This window comes from Coenobita brevimanus, chromosome 12 (assembly GCF_032717465.1).
Source record: "Coenobita brevimanus isolate Jiangsu-jjx chromosome 12, ASM3271746v2, whole genome shotgun sequence".
Taxonomy (NCBI): domain Eukaryota; kingdom Metazoa; phylum Arthropoda; class Malacostraca; order Decapoda; family Coenobitidae; genus Coenobita; species Coenobita brevimanus.
This window is the reverse complement of record NC_136965.1, coordinates 18,763,124-18,779,918: the sequence shown is the minus strand read 5'-3', so window position 1 is coordinate 18,779,918 and position 16,795 is coordinate 18,763,124.

Genomic DNA, 16,795 nt, shown 5'->3' with positions numbered 1-16,795 from the left:
CACACTATTTAACTTTACCTTGATGTCTTTTTCGATTAACCCTCTGATGGTCGCTTTTTCTCCAGAGTGGTGGAAGGAGGATAGTGTACTGGGGGAATAAGGATTGTGAGAGAATGAGAGGCAGGGTAAAGGGATAGGATGTAGTCAGACCGTAGTATTACCCTGATGTTGTTGCCAGTACACTTACTGTACTATTGCGTTCACGCCAAAGCCTCGCTATTTTATCCAAGTGACATTCATGCATTAATTTCAAAAAAGTAAATGTTAGCCCTTTTGATTTGGGAGTATATATTTTCATTCAGGCTGGAAACAGCATTACATTCAGCTGAGAGAAGTCCTTATTTAGAGGGGGGGGGGGAAAGATAGCCGCAGTTCAGTTGTTCAAACATTACGTTCATGAGGCCTTGCTATGGGGACACTGAAGTATTTAATTCAGGATAAAGCCAGACGATATTTCCCACCCCAACGACGTACTCATACTGAAATGGTTAGAGGACGTTTAAAATTAAGTCAGGGGACACAGAATTGTCCCGTCCCCCACCTCCCCTCTTCCCCCGTCCCCGCTCTTCCCCCGCCGGAGTTACGACGCACTTAGTGCTATTTAGGCCGAATTTAAGCGTTGAATTAAAAGCAGAAGTTTCGGACGCCAATATTTGCCGAATTTGTGCCAGGCAACATACAAAAAAATTTCATAACAAATGTGCAGAAGTGTATGAAGTGCTTGTGCGTGTGTGATTCGTATATGAGATGAGTCTTTGTGGACTCAACTTCTAAGTGCACGCGGACCCACCAGTGCTGGATAAAATCTTCTGACAGTAGCCGGGATAATGTAAAAAGCCTTCACCGTTCTGATAAGGCTAATGAGTCTCACCTTAACCGAGTAACAATGTGTCACTGGGTACCGTATATCTAACTCTGGTGTAACCAACCAAAGCGCCTCCATCACCAGATTTATTTGCATCACAGATGTAACCAATCACACATACCCAACACCGTTACATTAACTTTAACACCTTCATCTCCACATAAATTTGCACCTCGGATATCACCACACATGCACCCAACTCTCAGCTCCATCACTACATATATATGCAATTTAGACAGTAAATCGCACATAACCCAACCCTAACTTCGGTAACCTAAACACAGCCATCACAAACACTGAAGGTAAAAACATAGCCACCCTGAACACAGTACACCCCAAGCTACAGTCATCACGAATATATACCTTAAATAAACACAGAACCAACCCTAACATTGTCTGCCATCAAACACAACGATCACAAATACCTTAACTAAGAATAGATCCCATCACAACACTATCTTCCCCCTTTACACACCCACCACGATTATCTTAACTGCCTACATAATCTCCTCAGTGTTACATTGTCCAGCCAGGAACAAAAGTATTACTTATTCCTTAACCACACACAAGCCTTATCGAATAGTCTAACGCCTCCGCTGACACTGCCAACCACACGACCACTACCAACACCTAAATTTCCAGCTGTGCCAACCCCGCGCTGTTCCCTGAGCGTACAGCGTTGGCAGCAGCTGTGATGCCTGTGGTGTGTGTGTACGGACATGCCGCGTTAAGCTCAGTAAGGGTCGTTTCACCTGTAGCTTTTTTCGTCATAGTGATAGCGTGTACGAATTTGTGTTCTGTAAAACCTTTGTAACGTTATGTCCCTGTACTGTGCCGTTTTTTTAATGCATCTTTTTTTTTTTTACATGCATATTTGTAACCTACTGAGGATATTTATGCTGTCGTGCTGTTTGTTATTTATTTTAACTGATGCGTGCAGTTTCGTGCTTTCTTGTGCAAGTTGCGTCATAACATTATTTTTATATTCATTCACATTAGTAGGAAGTTTTTCTTGTTAATTTCTCGTTTGTTTTTAGTTGTCTCTCAGGTTTTTCTTTTCTTTCTCCAATATTTCGTTTTAACATTCAGTATTCTAAAATGAGTTGGGACTATCTTTAATTATTTCTCGCAAGTTGTGCAAAATCTTTGAATTTCCTCGTGCTAATTCTCGTTTCTGTTCGACAACAGTCCTAACACACATGAATCTGGTCTTCCTTCTCATTCTTACACATCTGTTGTACTTCTGTGCCCAGGTTTTGGTAAGTTTTTCTCCTCTTACCTTCTGGTCTTCGTCCTCCGTCTGGTCTTCTTTTGGTCTTCTTCCTCCGTCTGGTCTTCTTTTGGTCTTCTCCGTCTGGTGTTCTTTTGGTCTTCTTCCTCCGTCTTGTTTTCTTTTGGTCTTCTTCCTTCTGGTCTTCTTTTGGTCTTCTTCCTCCGTCTGGTGTTCTTTTGGTCTTCTTCCTCTGGTCTTCTTCCTCCGTCTTGTTTTCTTTTGGTCTTCCTCCATCTGGTCTTCTGGCCTCTTTCCTCCGTCGTACACATCAACATCCGTATATTAGTTTTCAAATGCTTTTTTCCTGTTAGCTTTTCGAAATTTTTAGCTGGTTCTTCCGTTTCGATTCTTGTTAGTTTCCTCTTGCTTAGTTTTTCCATTCTTATTACTGTTTCCTCTGGCTATTTTTGAGACATGTTAGTTTTTTTGTTTTGTTTTTTTTGTTTTTTTGCGTTCCTTGAGGCTTAGCCCTTTGAGGACGGTTAGCCACTCGTTAGCCAGACACAGCCGTCTTGTAAGGCTTCATGGACATCTTACCTGAAGCACCTGACGTATTCAAAGTGTCGTAAGAGGCTTCGTACCACCTCTTCCTTAGCGAGTTATTTTGCACCTTGCCCCTCAATATTCTCTTGTAATTAATGCAAACTTTGTCGATAATAGAACGATATCAATAACATAAGGGGAATATTGATGCACGTTAGTAGGCACATAAATCACTTAGGAAGAGATACTGCGAGGTCTTCTATCCTATAGCTCTTGCTTCGTGTGTATGTGCGTCAAGGGATCTCTTCCCACACCTCCTCCTTCCCTGCAGCAGATAGTCAGTCAGTCAGTGGGTGTGTCAGCCAGCCAGTCAGCCAGTCAGTCAACTAGCCAGTCAGTAAGTCAGCCAGCCAGCCAGTCAGTCAGTCATCCAGTCTGTCAGTCACGCTGTGGCTGTGACAAGCACTGAACTAATTAGCGGAGTTTGGGATGAAGAGAAGCGAGGCTTACTTGTTTTGGGAACTACCAACTCTGAAGGACTGGATTAGGGCAAGATTAGCTACAGTGGTGATGGCCAGAGTGGCTCTTGACTGATTTTCACCACTAATTTGTCCTTGTTGCTTTTGTATTTTGTTTCTCCTTGTTCTTCTCGACAAGGAGAGTATGTTTTTCCCCCTGTTTGTTTGTTTGTTTGTTTATTTGCCCATTAGCAGGATTACTCAAAAACTGAAGGAGAGAGCTGGACCAAATTTGGTGGGTAAATAGCCCATGTCCCAGGGAACAATTGTTTAGCTTTTGGGACTGATTCGGGTCGAATTACAGATTCTGGATCCGGAAAACACTTTTTGCTAAACCCTAATCAGTGATGAGAAAACCTAACGCGTTATGAAGAGTGGTCTGGAATTACGTTGCCCTTGTCGGATAGATGCGCTCCACTGAGTGCCCCTGTAATATTTGGGTTTGTTGGAATTTGATTCATTTCACTTATTTTCATATACGTTTATTGCCTACATTAGAAACAGTCGAGTGATAGAAAATGCGCCTCCTGCTTGCTGGATTTCTCTTGTTTTTCACCACTGTTTTTGTATTGGGTTTGATTCTTGGTTGTGCTTTTTTGTTTTTGAAGCGTCTGTTCCTTTTTCGATACAAAAATCAACAATGATAGACTGAAAATCTGTAGTAAATTGTTCTGCCCTGAAAATATAATAAAAAAAAAGAAAAAGAAAAATTCATTCTTTTCGAGATGCCTGAACACATTGCGTTTAATAGACAGGAGGTCATTGGCAGAGGGAAAGAGAGTTTGATGAGGTCAGTTCCACAGTTGACCAGGTGTGTTGCGTGAATACCTTAAAGCACTGGTTAATTTTTACATTTTGTGTTGTCTTTGTTGCGGGGATTATTGGTGTATTTGCTTTACTTATTTATTTGTAAACATTTAATTTATTTATTCTACTGGTTGGGTTCTGATTCGAGATTATGACCCCCAGAAGAGTGCAAATATTTGTCGCGTATTTTGTTGGAACTTTTTAAGGGCCGGCGGCTGTATTAGCGCCTTGCATTTTAATGTATGAAAATGTAATACAATAATATGTAAATATTGTACAATGCGCCATCAGCCTGCCATTGAATTTAGATATTGGAGAGTTTTATTCTTGGCGGCCATTACAGCCGGCCGCCATGACCATTACGGTCCGTAGTAAACACAGCATCGAGGCCCAGTGGTGTGTGCTGAGTGTGTGTGGCACCGTGTGACACTGTGTCGTATGTAGTGGTGTGTGTTGAGTATGGCACCGTGACACTGTGCCATACGTAGTGGTGCGTGTTGAGTGTGACACAGTGTGGCACTGAACAAAACATCACTGTATGGAACACAGTACGACTACGAGCGTTAAATGACACACTTTACTGAACACAACTGGCAGTGGGTTCAGGATGCGTCTATTGTGCCATGTCTCTACCTTTTTGTATTAGCGGGCGCGCGCGCGCACGCACGCACACACACACACACACACACACACACACACACACACACACACACACACACACACACACACACACACACACACACACACACACACACACAGAGGAAGCGTCGGAACATGAACGCGTTACGTGCAAAACGAATATTCAAGGAATGGGTGCTGGAATGCCTACTAAGCAAACAGACTAAGCACAGAACACCACATATACAGAACACGACACAGACTAAACACTAAATTGGACCAGAGATATGGCCTAGAACCACTCAGACAATTGCTTGTATCCTGAGTGGCAATGGAAATTATTTCATTATTATTTGGAGCGATGAAATTCCTTGTTACTCTGCAAGGCTCAGTTCCTCATTGTAAGAACCCTCTGCTTCTCTTGACCTGCCTTCCCTTCCCTCCCCTTCCCTTCCTTCTTGTTTTCTTTTTGTCCATCATTGCTGCCTCACATAGCTCAGCACCAGTCTTCCATCCACCACCATGCCGACCAAACAGACCTCAGAATATCACACACATCTGGCATTTCTCGTTATGTCGTCATTATTTGTCTGTGATCTTCTGAGTGGCAATCTCCTCAAAAATTGTAGTATATTTTTTAACATTTATGACTAATCACGCCTCGTTATATATTTATTCCCAAGTTTCCTCAACTCTTTCAGTGTTATATGCTATAAGTGGCAGAAATACACTGGGCTTGACTACCATCCTTACCTCTGAGTTGTTTTGTACTAAATTTGAGAATGTTACCTGTGATTAAACTCTTACCTGATGTAAGCTGGCTCGAGTCTGAAAGTAAAAGGAAAATAATTTGAATATGCACCTCATTTTTAACCCTGTCAATCCAAATGAGTTACTTTTTACATTTTATTTTCGCTTGCACATGACGATTTCATTCAGGTTATTGAGAGCCTGGATTTGTGAAGTTATTGAAGGTATTAATGAAGTTACCAACGACAGCTACATTTAATACGTCAGATGTAAAAGTTTTATCCTGCGGTGGATAAAATCGTCAGGAGTTGGCAAAAAAGATATAAATTAGGTCATGGGGTTGAAAGGGTTAATATTGCATAGATGGCTGAGTAATTACCTGTCCTCCTTATAACCTGTATTTGTCAGGTATATATAAACGCCCCACCTGCCATCCAGCTAATTGACTCTGGCTTCTTTGACTCACCTGAAAGGTACACCTGGCAGAGAATATGACAGGTGTTTCACCAATGAAATAAACAACCCAGCAATCAACCACCTGCCTCTGTAAATAAAGTACTGGATATGCTAAGTAAACAACGATGTAGTTATTAACCTGCCACGTGCCAGTGCCCTTTTAAAACGGTCTGACATAATTCCACGGCCAGTGCCAGTGCCGTTTTAAAACGGTTAAAAATTTAAAAAATCACTGTGATCACATTTTTCAAGATTCACGGGTAAAAATTAGCAGGCATGTATGGTAACTGTTCCTCTACCATCCCCCAGGCTGTCAAGGCCATACACTCACTCGCTCCCCCCCCTCACACTCACTTTGCCTCACTCTGCCTGTGTGCCCCACCCAGTGCTGTACATAGTGAAGGCATTTTGTAAATATTTTCACGTGTGAGTTGTAAAATTTTCTTGTAAGTGCCAGGACTGTACATAATGAAGTCAGGTTGTACCTATCTTCAAGTATGTGTAAGATAATGCATTCACAGTGGGAAAGACACGCAAATTGTGATAAATGCTGAAGTAATAAGTAATCAGAAAAGCGTACTGAACATTGCTATACCTTCCCAGCATAAATTCCTGAGTATCCCTAATATAGAAAATGGCTTTCTCTCAGGTACATGGTGGGCATGAGAAAGCGGGTATACTGTGTACGAGTATGCAGGACTCAATAAAACCCATTTCTGAGCTTCAGTGAGCATTATGATGGTGAAATTCGTTGTTTTCACATCAAAATCTATCATTTTAGCCAATAAAAATAAGTTAAAAAATGGCCAGCACAGAGGCGACCCGGGCTAAAAATAGCTGGCACCCGGTGGGTAAAGGTAAATGACTCAAGCATATTATCGCCAATGCACAAAAAACAATACAAGGAAGCCACATTGTACGCTATTATGTATGAGTATCATGTTTAACAGGAAAAAATCTCTCATGACTAATAACTGAAATAATGTACGTGATAAATCAAATTGATATCCTGATGTATATAAATCTGAAATGTACATGATGCTGAAGTGAAGATAGGCTAATACAAAATGATCTTAATAGTTTAGGTGTGTCTTATTTCCCTCTTGTGGTGAGGAAATGGAAAATGTGAGTACGTTTAAGTACTTGGAGAGTGTGATGAGTAAGGATGGAAGTTTGGAAGGTGAAGTGCTTGAATGGGTACAACAAGGAAGAAAGGTTGTTTGTTCCTTGAAAGCAGTGATAAGAAATAGGGAAGTGAGCATGGAAGTGAAAAAGTTACTACGTGACAGTATTGTGATACCAACTCTAACATATGGAAGTGAAGCTTGGACATTGTTGGAGGGACAGAAGTCAAGAGTGAGAGCAGTGGAAATGAGTTATTTAAGAGGAGCCTGTGGAGTCACATGGAGAGACAGGCTGGCAAATGAGGATATAAAGGAGCGTTGTGGTGTGGATGTGGATGTGATAGGAAGCATTAGGAGGAACACACTGAGGTGGTTTGCCCATGTGGAGAGGATGGAGAGTGAGAGACTGACGAGGAGAGTGTATGTGAGTGAGGTGGAGGGGGAGAGAGGGAGGGGGAGGCAGAGGATGAGAAGGAGGGATGGAGTGGAGTGGTATATAAGAGAGGGGTGTGTGAGTTGGGAGCAGGGCAGTGAAATGGCGGGGGACAGGGCGACTTGGAGGTGATTTGTTTGTGGCCACCCCGTATGGGATTAAGGCGTCTGGCAATAGATAGATAGACAGGCTACATATTAAGGCACTCAGTTCCTTCGTAATGTATCTCACATATTACAAATTCATCTTTAGTCATTATTTTTGTTTTTACATCTACCGGGAGAGGAATATAGTGAAACCAGGAATGTGTCTTCCAGTGACTGATGTTTACATTGAAAGAGAGAGAGAGAGAGAGAGAGAGCAGAATACAGTGATAGTAGGGAATAGAAAGTAAACGCCATACAGCTAAACGTCATCCTGTTGCGTCATAATAAACGTTTGGGATAGACTAACCTTTGCTATGCAGTGTTCAGGTACAGGTGACGAGCCAGTTATCATGTTTTTATTGCGAGAGACATCCAGGTTTGCTTTTAATTCCTGGATATTGACAACCTCGATAATGTTTTCCATGATTGGTTTTGAGAGAGTCGGCAGGATCCAGAGTTTGTGTTTGTCATTTTCTCTGTCTTATTACCACCATATTACCCTAATAGCCTAATCATTTTCACAGCTATATCACCATCGTTTAACTCTCATCTTCATCATCGTGACACTACTTTCTCACACCATATCTCCAAGCTATCACCACCATGTCACTGTCGTAATTTCATCCACTGGGCTTCCACCACCACACGCATCGCTGGCAGCCTTAAATTAAGTGGATGCTATTTTTTCATTCTATCTCTGCACACGTCTAACCCCAGAGCTTATCTGGGGTGACCGAGACTATAGTTAGGTTAAGTTAGGTTAGGGTGACGCCGACTCTGTATTTAGGTTAGGTTAGGTTAGGTTTATCTGTAGTGGCCACGACTCTGTTTGGGTTATTTTAGGTTAGGTTAGGTTTGACTAGATTAGGTTGGGTCTGACTAGGTTATGTTAGTTTTGACTCGGCTTGGTTGAGTTAGGTTACGTTAGGTTAGGAACTGTATGTTTAAGGTCCCACAAATCGGTGGTTAGAAAATGTAATTATTTCCGTATTTTCTCGTGGAGTGTTTTCTTCTTGATGCATTGTATGTTATTAGCCCTTTCAGGCCGATGACATTTTTTATCCTTTGCTTTTGCAACAACTGCTTGACAACTTTTTTGTTTAGAACGACTTATCAAAATGGTAAAATTAGATGAAGCCTCTATTAACCCCATCAGAAGTAGATATATTTTTTTTTAAGTCAAATAAAAATCTTTTTCAAGCGAAAATAAATATAAAGCGACGTACTCTGACTGAAGGAGATAAAGAAGTGTGTGTCAGTAATGTTTAGGCTGAGAAGACGTAAGCAGTGAGTATAATGTTTTTAATAGGCCTTGAAATCAACCACGATACACTGATTTCTGACACATGTTGAATTCGCTCCATGTTGCTTGATCAGAGACGGCAAGAGAGGTGGCGTGCGGTCCTAACGGACCCAGGTTCAAATCCCGGCTGGGGCAGGGAACAGTTTAAGGATTTGAATTTCATTAAATCAGGCTTTACTGATCTACCAGAAGACCCGCCGACATGTCGTAAAAATACCCCCGCTAATACCAATACACCAGTCCTGTATGAGACAGCCCTAGCATGTATTCAATATGGACGGTGGGTGTTTGCGCCGAAGTGGTGACATGTAGAGGTGTATGGTATGTAGGAGGACTGCTGGGCCTTGATAGCAGGCTGTGAAGCCTATGCCCTGAGTCGGACACATGAAAAAAAAAAGAATAAATAAACCAACTTTTTGTCAGCATATTTCTAAATTTTAGAACGCTTGGCTGTGTTGTCAGGACAGCTTAACCCAACAGGGGAAAGAACCGATGCAATTTTCGATAATGTCGCTGAGAGCAGCCCACAAAGGCAGAGGCAGCTGGGGTGTATGACTCTAGTGTGTCTCCACCCCACTCATAGTACCTGAGAGTAGGAAACTGTCTAACACACCTTCTTGTACTGAAGGGGTAAAGGAAATATCTAACCTGGGACTGAACAGGTTACTTAGATCTACCCTTACAGTGCTAAGTCTGATTCCTGTTAACTCCTTGGTCATGATGTCGCCATAGCTGTGAATAACATCATCCGGCGTTAACAAGATTATAAATTAAATGTTATTGTACCTCTGTCATGCTGGCTTGGGAAGCAGGAGGACCAGAGACGATGCCCAATACAACACCAAGATCAATTAACAAACTAAAGATAATTCCGCTTATGTTGCTATCATTTGTTTTGAAGGAAGTACAGGGGATAAAGGTTCTGCACTCTATCCTTGTTCGTCCTCCGAAAGAAATCTTAGTAACGACAGGAAATTGGTCATTAGTTTTATCATTGAAGTCATTACCTGATACAGGATGCCATCGTCAGCAACTGTGTGGGGTTAGTTGGCTTCGTTGCCTATGAGTAACGTCATGGTAGGCCTTGTGGCCCTACCCAGTTACCCTTCCCTCACCCTCTTTCCACCCCCTGAATCTTTCCTTTCCTTCCTCAATCTCTCCTCCTCCTCCCCTTCTCCTTTCCCTCCCTCAATCTTCCCTTTCTCCTCACCTTTTCCCTTACCTCTCCCATTACTTTCCCTTTCTCATTTTTCTCTCCCTGCTTCCCCTCCCCCTCCCTCCTTGTCCTTTCACTTCCCCTCCCCTCTCCCTTTCCTTCCCAGCTCCCTATTTTCTCCCATTCCTCGTTACCTTTTGCCTTCCCTTTCCTTTCACCTTCTCCCCCTCTCTCTCTCCCATCCCTCCTTCCTTACCCCCTCTTCCTCTTTTCCACATCACAGATACATAATGCAGCGCTTCCACCCCTCCTTTCCCTTTTCCTCCCCTCTCCTCGGCCTCTCCCTCTCCCATTCCCTTTTCGCTGCCTCCTTTCCTCCCTTCCCCTCTCCCATTGCTATTCCTCCCATTCCCCTCTTCCCTCCATCGCAGGCACAAAATGCAACGCTCCCACCCACTAACTATTTTGAACTCATGCCAATCCAGTTAGTTCACTGTTCATTTTATCCTAATTAAAATTCAGAATCCATTCCCTGCCACGGCTTATTAATCGAAAAAATCATTCCCGATTCCCAATGGCAGAGTTTTTCCAAGACTTAGCGTCCTGACTGGCTGGCTTTGCTTTAATCAGAGGTTCATTAATTACACGGGTACAGACTTGTGTGAAATGATTACCTGGTGATTGGCTGCCAGCGATTGGACGGAGGCCGCTCAGGTGTGCACAACCAGGCAGGACAAAATAATATCCACGACAGACAGAAAAGAGAGAAAGGAACGAAAAGGAAGATGAAAAAATAAATCCAACTGTGACGGAATTTTCCACGGCTTAACATTGATGTCTCCTGTTCTTCTTGGCATAGGGGATTTTGTAACAGGAAGGGGAAGAAACTTACAGAGTAGACAGCAAACGGTAAACAAAGCTCAAAAATGAAATACACATCAATCGAGTGCGGACGATCTTTCTGAGCTCCCGGCACTCTTTCATATTCCCTTTGGTGTAAGAGATTTCATACAGGAATACCTTTACGAAGTAGTTTGCCCGTTACAAGATAACAAATCATCTCTCCACAACAGACAGAATGGAAGGATGGAACAAGCAGAAATAAACGAAAAATATAACTCTGAAAAAAGCCACCGTCCCACAAAACAGAAAAGAAAACGTAGAACATATACGTTAACAGAGAGCGCCACACCACAGTCTTGTAATGTATTAGGTATTCCAGTTCACTTAAATTTTGTAATAGTTCTTCTTCAGTTGTTGATTTTTCGGGAGGAAATAAAGCCCTTCTCCACAACAGATAGAAAAAAAAAAAGAAAAAAGCCTGTGAGCATCCAGTCGAGTCGTGTTGATGCATTTCGGATTTTCGTTAAGTTCGCCATTTTCGTAACTGTAGGAAAACATAATTGATTTACAAGAGACAGAGAAGATGGTAGAAAAAAATAGTAAATCTTCTGACGTGCGTTTGCCCTCTGCACAGACTTGTCTTGTTGCATCGTCTTCTCGTTTTCTTAAGAGATATTAAAACACCTTTTCCTCGGCATCGGAGATATGCTTTACCCACCACAGAAGGGGAAAAAAAGAAGACAAGAAATAATCTACAAAAATACCCGGTAAATGGATGTATGTGTATGTGACGAGTGTTGTATTTCGTGTTGTTCCAGGGGTTCCTAACACCTTTTCCTTAGCTGTTTATTCTGCGCTTTGCACTAAGATGGACAAGGAAGATGTGCCACAAAGAATCATGCATCAACGGAAATACAAACAATTGTGAAAGAAATCCTACCCAGACTTTGAATGATGGGTGTGTAAGTTTGAGAGAAGGCTGCCTGGTGGTGAAGAACAGATAGACATAGAGGCGAATCACATGCGGCCACCCCTTTCCGGGATTAAGGCGTCTGGCTATACGCAGATGGATAGTGTTTATTTTAACGATACGGCAGTCTTGGCCCCACTTGACCCCCCTTCACTCATCTCTGCAGAGGGTGTAAGTCAAGCCGAAACTGCTGTATCATCAACCAGACCTCTTTTTTCCCACCTACTGTTTGAGGTACGGTCCAAAAAAAAAAAAAAAACAAGAAAAAGAACAGATAAAAGGAGAAGCTAACCAAATATCGACCCAGTTAAATAGGCCGCACTCCACCCACTATTCCAGCCCCGGCATCCAAACATCTCCCCACTGGTATTAGCATCCACACTTAGCGCTTCATATCTTCATAAACAGAGTATCTATATATATATATATATATATATATATATATATATATATATATATATATATATATATATATATATATATATACATATTTTTTTTTTAATGCGAGGAAGAAGGAACCAAAGGCCATGAGCACGCAGTAACAGTTCCCTCCAAGAGAAAAACAAAATACAATAGAGAGCCAAATTCAAGATCCGATCATTTTGAGATGCCTGGACACACTGCGTTTGAAAGACTGGAGATCATAGGCAGCAGGAAATACAGACAGAGGGAGACAGTTCCAGATCTGACCTGTTGCATAAATAAAAGACTGGGAGTAACGGTTAACTTTGCATTAGAGAGTTGGACAGAAAAGGGATGAGAGTTTGCTGCCAGACGGGTGCTACGCGCCCGTCGTAGAGGTGGAGGAATGCAAGCAGACAGTTCAGAGGAGCAGTGACCATTAAAGTAGCGATAGAAAAGAGATAAAGATGCAACAGTGCGGCGAAGAGACACAGGTTGAAGGGAGTCAGTAAGAGGAGGAGAGTTAATGAGACGAAAAGCCTTTGACTCCACCCTAGTGAGAAGAGCTGTATGTGAGGAGCCTCCTCACACATGAGAGTTGTACTCCACACAGGGGCGGATAAAACCTCTGTATAGAGTCAACAATTGTGCAGGGGTAAAGAAAGAGCGGAGTCGGCTTAGCACACCCAATCTCTTGGAAGCAGATTTACAAGAGATGTAATATGATCTTTCCAAGATAAGTCCCGAGTAAATGAAACCCCAAGCATGTTCAAGGATGATGCAGGATTAATCTGAATATTATTAAACATTAGTGGGTATACCTGTGGAAGATTTTGTCGGGTTGATAGGTGTAAGAACTGAGTCTTAGATGCATTAAAGACAACCATATTATTTTTACCCCAGTCAGAGATACGAGCCAAGTCAGACATTAGGTGTGCCATAGCCTCATCCCTTGTTTGTTGAAGTAACTGTTGAGATGCGCGTTGCGGGAACCGAATGGAAAGGTGAAGGGTGGAGTCATCAGCGTATGAGTGAATAGGGTTAGATGTACGGCTTAGAAGATCATTGATGAATAAAAGGAAGAGAGTTGGTGATAGGACAGAGCCCTGAGGAACACCACTGTTGATAGATCTAGGAGAAGAACGATGGCCGTCTACAACAGCGGCTATAGAACGACCAGAAAGGAAGCTAGCGATGAAGGCACAGATAGAAGGATAGAAACCATAAGAGGGCAGTTTGGAAATTAAAGATTTATGCCAGACTCGATCGAAAGCCTTTGAGATGTCAAGTGCAATGGCAAAGCTTTCGCCAAAGTCCCGAAAGGAGGATGACCAGGAGTCTGAAAGGTAGGTGAAAAGATCGCCAGTGGAGCGTCCCTGACGGAACCCATACTGACGATCGGAAAGAAGGTTGTGATAGGAAAGATGCCTTAAAATTTTTCTATTAAGAATTGACTCGAAAACTTTTGAAATACAGGACGTTAAAGCAATTGGACGATAGTTGGAGGGTTGGGAGTGGTCACCCTTCTTTGGGACTGGCTGAATGAGAGCAAACTTCCAGCAAGAAGGAAAGGTACAAGTTGACAGACAAAGGCGAAAGAGTTTGCCTAGGCAGGGTGTAAGCACAGAAGCACAGTTCTTGAGAACAACAGGAGGGACCCCATCAGGCCCATATGCCTTGTTAGTACTGAGGCCAGTGATGGCAGAAAATACATCCAATGAAGAAATTTTAATGTCAGCCATGAGGAAGTCAGAGGGGGAAGTGATGGAGGAACAGCACCGGAATCGTCTAAGGTGGAATTGGAGGAGAAAGTTCAGTGAAGAGATCTGCTTTATCAGTAGAAGAAATAGCTACAGAACCATCAGAGTAGAAAAGAGGAGGGAAAGATGATGAGGTAAAGTTGTTAGAAAGATTTTTGGCAAGGTGCCAGAAGGAGCGGGAAGAATTCGAATTGGAGAGTTGAGAGCATTTAGTATGGATGAAATTATTTTTAGTAGAGCGAAGAACAGACTTAGCACGATTCCGGGCAGAAACGTAAAGATGATGTGATTCAGGGGTGGGTTGGCTCCGGTACCTTTTGTAGGCCTTCTCCTTGTTGCGGACAGCATTAGAACAAGCATGATTAAACCAAGGCTTTCTTGCGTTAGTCAAAGGATATGAGAAAGGAATGTATGCTTCCATGCCTGAGAGAATAACCTCCGTAATGCGCAAGGCACACTCAGATGGCTCCCGGCCATGGAAGCAATAATCATTCCAGGGAAAATCAAAGAAGTACTGCCTGAGGGCCTCCCAGTCCGCGGCTCCAAAATGCCACAGACGACGTTTCCCTGGAGGGTCCACAGGCCGTACCAGAGTGATAGGACAGGTTAAGGTAATAAAGTTGTGATCGGAAGAGCCCAACGGAGAGAAAAGATTAACAGAGTAAGCAGAAGGATTAGTTGTGAGGAAGAGGTCAAGTATGTTGGAGCTCTCTCCAAGGCGGTCAGGGATACGGGTAGGGTGCTGTACAAGCTGCTCTAGGTCATTAAGGATAGAAAAGATGTAGGCTTGTTCACCAGGTGGATCCATGAAAGGAGAGGAGAGCCAAAGGTGGTGTAGGAATATTGAAATCTCCAAGAATGGAGATTTCAGAGAAAGGAGAAATGGACAGAATGTGTTCCATCGTAGAAGTAAGATAGTCGAAGAATTTTTGATAGTCAGTAGAATTAGGGGATAGGTAAACAGCACAGATATATTTAGACAGAGAATGACAGGAAAGCCGAAGCCAGAGTGTGGAGAATTCAGAAGAATCAAGTTCAGGAACACGAGAGCAAGATAAGTCGTTGCGTATGTATACACAACAGCCACCTTTGGCTTTGAAATGAGTATAGAGAAAGTAGGAGGATACAGAAAAGGGTTTGCTGTCAGTTGCCTCAGACAGCTGAGTCTCCGTTAGAAAAAGAAGGTGAAGTTTAGAGGAGGAGAGGTGGTGCTCAACAGAGCGAAAGTTAGATGAAAGGCCACGAATGTTGCAGAAATGAAGAAGAAGAGAGTCAGACAGTGGTTCCAGGCACCTCGAGTCGTCACCGGGAGAGGGGCAGATGGTGGGGGCATTTATGGTCCCCCCCCTGGGGACTCCGAGGCTTGATGAATCGACGCCATTTTTGGTGAACTTTGAATAGGAAGTGTAGTGTGTACTGTGCATGTAGTTTGGTGAAGATAGTTAGAGAAATTTGTACTGGAGAGCATGCTGGCCTACTCTCTGCTTAACTGAGACACTGAAAAAGTTCAGCAAAGGGGGATGGTCAGGAACTAGTCCTGAGGGCTGATGAAACGGGAGCTCCAGCACTCCCTGTCATCAGTTTTCCATCCACCTTTGATTCTGAACTGTCCAAGGCATCGCGAAATCAAGGTCCAGTACTCACAGTGGTTTCCTGTGAGGTCATAATGCTAAATAGAGTTGTTGTGTTTTCACCTGTTGGAACTGAGCCACTGCCACGACTTGTCATGGTTAGATGATATTCGATGTGCCTAGTTAGAAGTTAGGAGGTAGGAATGAGTCTCCTTGGTTATTAGATCCTCCAGTCTGACCTGATCGCCATCCGAGCTGAAAGGGATTAGAGATCTTTGCCAGGTTAGTGTGACCGCGCTATAGCACCGCTTCTCATGTTATTAAATCTTGCCTTTTATGCCTCAGTATTTGCTATTATTATTATTTGTATCTTTTTAATATGGCTATGGTCTGTGTAAACATCCTACACTAGGATACTAACCTGATATATTGAGAAATAAAATCGAAGGATGAAGTGTTATAAAATCTATAACAACAAAATCCGGGACTGTTTTGTCAGAGCCACGGCGTCGGCTGATGCTCTTTTGTTAATTCTGTGGTAATTAACCTGCTTTATTTGTGATCCCTGATAAAAATAGCTTTGTAAATGAAAACCGTTTTGCAGGCTTTTGTTCGGATTAAACTCCCACTCGAAATAAATTTTATGAATGCTATGAACTGACAGGGGATCGAGTTGGTTGGTAAAACATGTACGAGGCAACTTAGTAACTTGATTTTAGCATCTTTTATACATACATCTGATAACCTACGGACTGACTACATCTGACAAGTGTACTGTATGTGAAGCGCATCTACAAAGACAACTGTATGTAGATGACCAGGCTTGTGATGCTGGGCCAGGGTTACAAGGACTTGAAATATGTGTTGCTGGTAGGTCACCCACTTCCGATCTTCATTATTCCTTGTCTCTCGATGCTACCCCAACCCATCCCCACGTGGGAAAGAGGACCAATATAATTTTTGTTTTTGATATTACCATATAATAAGTAGTTTGTGTGTGTGTGTGTGTGTGTGTGTGTGTGTGTGTGTGTGTGTGTGTGTGTGTGTGTGTGTGTGTGTGTTCAGATTAATTCAGCATAACAGTTTTTCCCCCCGTTTTATTAACTCCTTCAATCCGGTGACTGTAATTTTTACTTAGTGTGGCTATCTTCAGGTTATTGTATTCAGTAAAGGCTGCATCTAACCCCTCTAGTTCGATATAGTCACCCGTGTATAGCAGGAGTAAAACCTAAACTATATCATGGTACTGAAGAGATTAATAGTATTGGCAGCCCAGCACGCCAGCGTTCCTGACTAATCCTGGTGTCCTCTCATCAC